Below are 7749 nucleotides of genomic sequence, written 5' to 3'. Positions count from 1 at the left end.
CCTCATTCATCACCTTGCCTAGCATAAACAGCCGAACATAACTGAGGCAACCATAAAATAGCAATAAAATGGCAATGGAGGGGGCCCGGGGAATGGAGAATAGTTGAAGGGGAGGGATAGACAAAAACTGTGACAAAGGTGCCCAGTACCTCAAGTGGTAGATTGGGTGCCCCATGCACAGAGGCTATTGCCACGGCGACCGCAGGTTTAACTCCAACCATGGCCGTCGCTGCTTGTCACCCTCCTCTTTTCCCCTCTCAGGTTATAGTCATACTATCAAAAAAGGCACAAAAAAGCCTCTACAAAAAATTTAGAAACAAAACAACAAAAAACAAAGAAACAAAAAAAACCAAAACTAAAATGAACAAAAAACAAAACATAAAAAAAACAATCAGACGGGAGCTGTTCCCCTCCCTCTCTTATGGTTACGGTTTGGATCAGACTAAATGAACAGGTTATGGAAACATCCATAAATAACAGGCGAGCTTAAAGTGAGGGAGGAGAGACTGCAGTCAGGACAAATTTGACGCTGACTGCTGATAGGACAATCACTCAAGTCTCTTAACCACAATGAGCCAATATGCTGCCTTTAGAAAGTGTAAAATCAAATGAAAACTCACTCACACTTTTAAGTTGAGTATTCAGGGTGTCTCAGGGGGCCACCATAGCGTTTTCAGGAGGTTGGTAATTCCTCTTTAAAGGAGGTAATATATATGGGGAACAATACTTTCTGCTCTCACTCAAAAAATGTAATGTAGTCCAAATTAACTACATTACTGTCTCAAAAATGGAATGTAGTGAAAAAAACTACATTACCATCTCCAAAAAATTATAACACTTAAAGTAATTACTAATGAACGTGAGCAAAAGTCTTTTGTCAGTTGCCCTGGTTACAGCATTTGGGGTGTTTGCAAGTTGTCACTAATGCTCCACGGAGCCCAACTTCTACTTCTGCAACCTCTGGCCCAAAAAAAAAGGCCAACCACATCATGACTTCAACCTCTCTGCAACTTCTGGCCAAAAAAAAAAAGGCCAACTGCGTCTTCAAATCCTCAACGTCTCGCCTTGTTATCAAGCTCCTCTGACATCCGAACTTCTACCTCTGCAACATCTGGCCAAAAAAAAAAAAAAGGCCAACTGCATCTTCAGGTCCTCAACCTCCTCTGGTTCAGTAAGTATCTCAAACCACCGATGTCAAATGTTCAGATTCTCTGAACTGGATCAAACTCAGTATGTTTACATGCTAGAAAAACTCACATTATGTGTTAGTCCGAATTAAACTGGACTTTTAAAACACATGTAAACATGATAGTATGGTGTTTGTATACTGGGACAAGGACAGTAGTCCCAGTAAATGGCCGAATCGAGTTTTAACCACTTAACTCTTTGAATCCTGGAGCAGCATCACTTTTTTATGCTGCTTTCAAAGGTCTGTCATGAATATTTTCTTCCAACCCTGAGCAAATTGATGCAACTTCCTTCAAAAACTTAAGCAAAAGGCAGTTAGAAACTCGATAAATAATGTTCCTTGACGTAGAATTTTCTGGTCATTTCTTCTTTTGTTGCTCATTGCCTTCTTCCCATGTTTTTAAAGAAATAAAGCCAATTTTCTCAGGTTTCAAAGGGTTAACTGTGCATGTAAACGTACTGACTGTATCCAGAGAACATCATAATGCTCCTGACTCCACTGCCCTGCTAACCAGTCTTGAACAACCTCAAGAAAACCAGTCTCGCTCACAAAATACTCATCTCTTCTTACAGACTGTATTATCCTCGAGCTGCTCCTCAGCCCGGAAAAGCTGCAGGTCTCTGTGACTTCTGAAACCAAAACCAAACTCAGGTTGCTGCTCAACAATGTCCACAGTCAAGGTACGTAGTTCTCCTCCAGTACTGACACGTAGCTGAACAAACACCTGCCTCACCTGTCAGTCATACGGCAGTGTGTTAGAGCCTGTTTCTGACCTCCTCTTACTCCTTTAACACTTCAGGTTTTGCTTCTGTGACCACGACAGCTGCGGTCCTCCCGCTCTGCTGATACCTGATGGTCAGCTCTCCTCTGCCGTGAAGCGCCCTGACTCTTGTTCCTGAGTACTGTGACTTGCAGGAGCTTCATGCAGCTCCTCACAACCGGAGCTCACAAAGCGGCTGCTCTGACGGCCTGCTGTTTAATATTAAAGAAAATAAAAAAATATCCCCCCCAGGAATCGCCACCTTAACGTGGTGGAGGGGTTTGCGTGTCCCTGTGATCCTGGGAGCTGTGCTGTCGGGGGCGTTACCTCCTGGTAGGGTCTCCAAAGGCAAAGTGGTCCCAGGGGAGGGGCCAGACTAAGAGCGATTCACCAATAATAACAATAACAAACTCCAGAAGTGCCAGAAATTGTCAATAAAACAAATTATTATATGATTTTAATTGTTTATGATTCTGATTATTATAATTATTATTATTAAGCATGCATGCACTAAAGAATTTAAGTGCAATTACTGTATTTTTGTCTTTTTGAAATGTGGTAATGGTTCATTGTGTTTGATTATTTCACATTAAAAAGGGGAAAAAATACAGATTGTAACTGTCTGACTGCAGAGTAAGCCCTTTTGTTTGGCTTTCAGTGTAAAATTAAATCATTTTAAACCTGAGCAAATTGAATTGATATCGTTCAAAAACATGGGTAAAAAGCAATGAGCAACAAAAGAAGAAATGGAAAAAAAGTTTTATCAAAAAGAATTAAAAGAAAGTAAAAAAGAAGAAAATTACCTTCAATTAACAAAAAAAGTTAAAAAGTAAGGAAAAAAGAAAAAATTGGTAAATTGCCTTTTTCCTATGTTTCTGAATGATGTTGCACCAATCTGCTCAGGATTCAAAGGTCTAAATTAAATACGTGTTGAAGGTCTCCGAAAGAAGTACAAGAAAAGTGATGTTGATCCAAGTTTCAAAGGTTTCCCTGCTGAGGTCCTTTAACCCTTTGAAACATAAGCAAATTAGCTTGATTTGTCTTTTTGGTTTTTTTTTTAAAGGCAAGCAAGACTGCACTAAAGATGACCAAAAATGTGCAAGAAATTGGTTAAAACAATGCAAGCAACACTTGGAAAAAGTGCTTAAAATTCTGAAACATAATTTTGAATATATAATTTTTATAATTATGAATACAGTATTATTCCTAGCTTCTTAAAAATTAGTTGAGCATCTCCTACCAAGTTGCTCATTACCTTCCCCCCCCCATGTTTCCCTGTCTGAAGTAAATTGCTCAAATTTTCTCAGATTAATTTGTGGTAAATGGAAAAAAAGATATAATTTGTTGTGTGTTAATAGAGGGAATAATGCAAAAGAACATATCATTATGCACACTCATACGCACTAATTTTTCCCCTGAATGAACAATGAGCATCATGACCTGTGCGTAAAATAAAATAAAGTAAAATAAAGAAATAAATGTGTTATTATTATTGTTGTTATTGTTATTATTATTATTATTATAAATCGGTTTGATTCTTTAAAACACACAGGAATGAGAACCATTGCAAGAAAAGTCCTGCAAATTACATAAAATTAATAGAATTAGATTTTATTTTAAAGGATAATTATTTCTGGACGACTATATTTAAATTATAATTATATATTTACATTTTTGTATGGGATTATTATCATTTTTAGGCCGTTCAGGTCATTTCCTTGTTTTTTTTTATATTTCATGTTTTGGTTGGTTTTTTTTTTTTTAATTCTTTTAATTAATTCGTTATTATTTTCAGGGCAGATTTCTTGCTAATTTGTAGAAAAAAAAGTTTCTTATTGCCTTCCCATGTTTTTTGTGTTTTTATTTTTCAAGAAATCAAGCTCATTGACTCAGGCTTTAAAGGGTTACATTTCTGCACGTAGTGTTTTTTATTGCGTAGTACTGCAGTACTCGCTGTCCACCGCGCGAGGGACACACTGACATTTTGTAAACACCAGCGCGAGACCCGTCGACGTCACCACTGAGGATGACCCCACCACATCCTCCACGCGCTGCTGCCGTGTGTTTGAATGGGAGGACGGAAAAAATCACTCCTGTCCGTCTGTGACCGTACCGGAGACATCCCGCTGACATTTTATCCACATTTTTTGGGTGTGTGTGACTCCTCCGGGCTGCGGGAGCCAGAGGGACGCTGGTAGTTACAGAGGAGTTGACGTCAAGCCTGATTTCTTTGCCCTCAGCAGCATCACCGGGTAAGCTAATTGTAACGGCTAATGAGAAGCCGGCTAATATCACCTGTCTCTGCCGGTAGCTAGCCGACTGAAACCGGCTGCTAATTAACCGTTAAGACGTTTATTTACACATTAGCGCTTTTTCGTATCCGGTTATGGTGCTAACGCAGGAGCGTAGTTGGGTTAAGACGTGCTACAGAAGCTAACGTGATGTAGCTACATCAATTAAATGCTGTGTGAGTCGTTGTCTGTGTGATAGTCTCCATCCTCATGTGGTTTAGTTTCGATTTCATGACATTAATAACCAAAAACAGGATGTGTCGACGCGTGGGTGTCCACACAAGATGAAGAAAACCTGACAAGTTGTCCTCATTGTATGAGTACATAACTGTGTCAAAATTATTCTGTTTTCTTGTGATGGATAAAGTATTCAGACCCTTTAATAAAAGTACTAATGCCACACTGTGAAAGTACTCCACTGCGAGTAAAAGTTCTGCCTTCAAAACCTCATTAATGTACAAGTGTGTATAAACACAGTTTGGATTCTCAAAACTAAAACTTCAAAAACTTGCACACTTGTTTTATGTATATGATATGTTATAATATTTTGTTAAGTATTTTTATTGTAGTATATTAAAGGTGGATTTCAGTTTTTCCCCTAACATTGATTTTAGTTCTAATAAACAAGGACATACACATACTGTGTATATATATATAGTATTTATGCACAAATACTCAATAGAAAAGAAAGTAACAACAAAGAACTGGACACTTAAACAAAATCTCTGTGACTGAAGATTTAAACACATGCAATCCTCCCACCACCACTTCGAAAAGATTAAATAAACAAAAATAAACAAATAAATAAAAGTTAATAAAACAAATAAATAAAGCAAAAATGAACTCAATTAAATACAGAATTGAAGGCTGAGGACACTTAAGCTTAAGTACATCTTATATTAATTTCTGAACTTTGACTATAAAAGAAAAATATTCAACAGATTTGGACGTTGCAGAAGCTAATTTATAATATATCCCCCATAAATCCAACGTGTGGGCAAAGTCTGTCCTCTCTAGATAACACATGAAGGAACCCAGATGTTGTAAAAGAGTGATTGATTACCCCTGATATTATGTGTAATTTATTTTTCCAAGCGCAGGGTTGTAGTTTATTTAGGAATCCATTTACCCATACTCAACGTTTTTAATATACTAACCTTTTTCTATAAAAGAGCAATTAACTCTTATGGCCAACAAAAGACCCATTTTTTAAAACAGTTTTATCCTCCTAATGTTATCCTAAATTGTATATTTTAATATTTTCTAGTATTAAGCATAGTCATTTTAGTGTATTAAATGTGTATTATTGTATATTATAGATATTCTATAGATGTGTATCTAATTCTTACAGAATATGCTATTTTTCTACCAAGATTCATTTTTTATTTGTGATACGTGGTATATATATATATATATATATATATATATATATATATATATATATAGTGATATATTTCACTGTTTTTACTGCTCCTGTGCAATGCCTTAATAACCTGCTGCTGTAATGAAAGCACATCCATCTATCTGTCTATCTATCTATCTACTCAAAGTATAATACATAAAACTGCTCACTGTGCAGTAAAATGTGTCCTGCCTGTGGTAAAGTAGTCGTCCACTACCTCAGAATTGTGCTCAGTTGCAGGACTTAAGTACATGTGCTCTGTGGCTTTATGCTTCCCAACCTCTGACCTCTAAGCTGGCCTCTGGGTAAAAGTGGGGGGGGTTACGCCAGACCAAGTCTTGTCCAAACCCTTTAATTTAAAGGTGAATGGTGCTTTGTTGTAAACTTGGGGTGAGTGGAGCATGTGGACAATGAGTTCAGTGAATCAGCATCGTGCCCATAGCTATCTCTCACTCATCTAATGACAGTCTGGGTTGATGATATCAGTCTGAGAACCGAGTGAAACAATAATTATGGGCGTTGGGTAAAGGTTGATGAGTCGAAGCACAGCTTAACCTGCCCTTTGCTCAGCTGTATATAAAGTGACAGTTGAGTGTGCAGAGGACACACCAGAGTTTGCTTTTAATTAAGAAGAAGCTAAGCGAGAGACTGTAGCTGTTTCGTGTGTCTTCATTCATAAAAGGTACGGTACGTTACTGCTTGTGTTTCTCAAATGGGGTGTAAATAATGCTGGGTGTGCTTTGGAGTGCTGCAGTGTTTACATACAATATTTTTTAAAAAAATTATTAAAACAAAAACATGTCAGTCATAACAATTCCTAAAATAAAAATGTAGTTAAATTTTAAGTGCAATTCATCAAGATGATACAGTTTAATGTAGCTACAGTGCTGTTTTAGTTTGATTGCATGATGACAAAAAATAGTTTTTCCAGGGATTTAGTGATGGATTTTAAACATTTAAAAGGTGACATTAAAGTGTACAGGGATGTTGTGGCTGTCTTGTGCCTCTGAATATAAACATATTTTTCCACTAAAATGTTTTGCACACTGGTTGTTTGAAAAACATTTGATATATTTTTTTCAAGCAAGTATATTTGACATTATTGAAAAATGTTTAAGAACTGATTTATTCAGAATTAGCAGGCATATGAGTTGAATTTTTGGGTTGGATCAGCAGACACATGCTTTTTCTGTCATAGAGATTGAACAATTAGCTGCTGCTCTTCTTTGTCTTGATAATAAACTAAACATTTTGGGCTTTTTTTAAGCTCACAAGGGTGGGTGTCAGCAAACTTGTTTGTGTTTGTGTGTCCCCTTTGATCATTCTGTGTCCCTTCTTTAAATTGAGATGCTTTTGCGGGACTATGATAGCAGCACTGGCAAACTCTTCATGAGTTCATTTTTTCCTCAGCAGCAGTTTGTGAAGTGGGGTGAATAAGTGATCTGCTGATCCGGTCAGAGCTGATCAGATCGATGACTGAGAGCAGCAGCTGCTGTTAAGGCAAATACATGCAAATTTTTAGAACCAGTGCTATTAACGGTGAAGTTTCACTTCCATTGTGCCTGATATTCGGCTGTGTCCAGAGAATGCTTTGCACTGTGGGGCAATGAATATCAGAATGGTATATTCTAATAGCGTTCACAATTGGTGGTCCAGCTTCAAAAATATTAAATCAATATGAGCTAGCAGATGTTTTGATTGTGGTGGGCTGCCACAAAAAAAGGAGTGTGTGGGAAACCCTGAGACCTGTCACTGTGAACTCTGGGAGCTCATGATTGTCATTTTTCACTGTTTTCTGATAGTTTCCAGGGTCGGACATTAGCACCAGCCACCAGCCAAATGCTCCTAAAATATGCAAGTGGCTGTCAGATTTGCTTGACTCCACAGCCAAAAAACAACAGTAACCTGTTGAGCGACTGGTAGATTTTTGAACCTGCCAGCCTCAATATTAGGTGGACAGAAAATTTTATTTCCAACCCTGTTAAAGACCAAACGATGAATCAGTAAAACAACCATTAGATTAAATAATAATGACACTAATTGTAAGTTACAGTCTTCTCATGAAAAAAAGCCACGATTTAATGTTGCTGACATTTTCAGTGGTTTT

The 7749-nt window shown here is 37.4% G+C and overlaps 1 protein-coding gene across 3 annotated transcripts in view; it reads left to right on the top strand.

Moving 5' to 3' along the window:
* Nucleotides 1-3969: 3969 nt before the first annotated feature.
* Nucleotides 3970-7749, top strand: part of slc39a14 (solute carrier family 39 member 14) — a 37315-nt gene continuing 33535 nt past the window's right edge. The window contains exon 1 of one of the 3 annotated variants that reach the window (XM_088076356.1): nt 3970-4201. The gene's annotated coding sequence lies outside the window, so the exon portion shown is untranslated. Of the gene's footprint in view, nt 4202-6156; nt 6325-7749 lie in introns of those variants that run through there. The other 2 variants (XM_088076354.1, XM_088076355.1) reach the window with 2 other exon arrangements.

This window comes from Plectropomus leopardus, chromosome 4 (genome assembly GCF_026936395.1).
Source record: "Plectropomus leopardus strain MGB_pleo_1.0 chromosome 4, ASM2693639v1, whole genome shotgun sequence".
Taxonomy (NCBI): domain Eukaryota; kingdom Metazoa; phylum Chordata; class Actinopteri; order Perciformes; family Serranidae; genus Plectropomus; species Plectropomus leopardus.
This window is presented reverse-complemented; position numbering and strand designations above follow the sequence as displayed.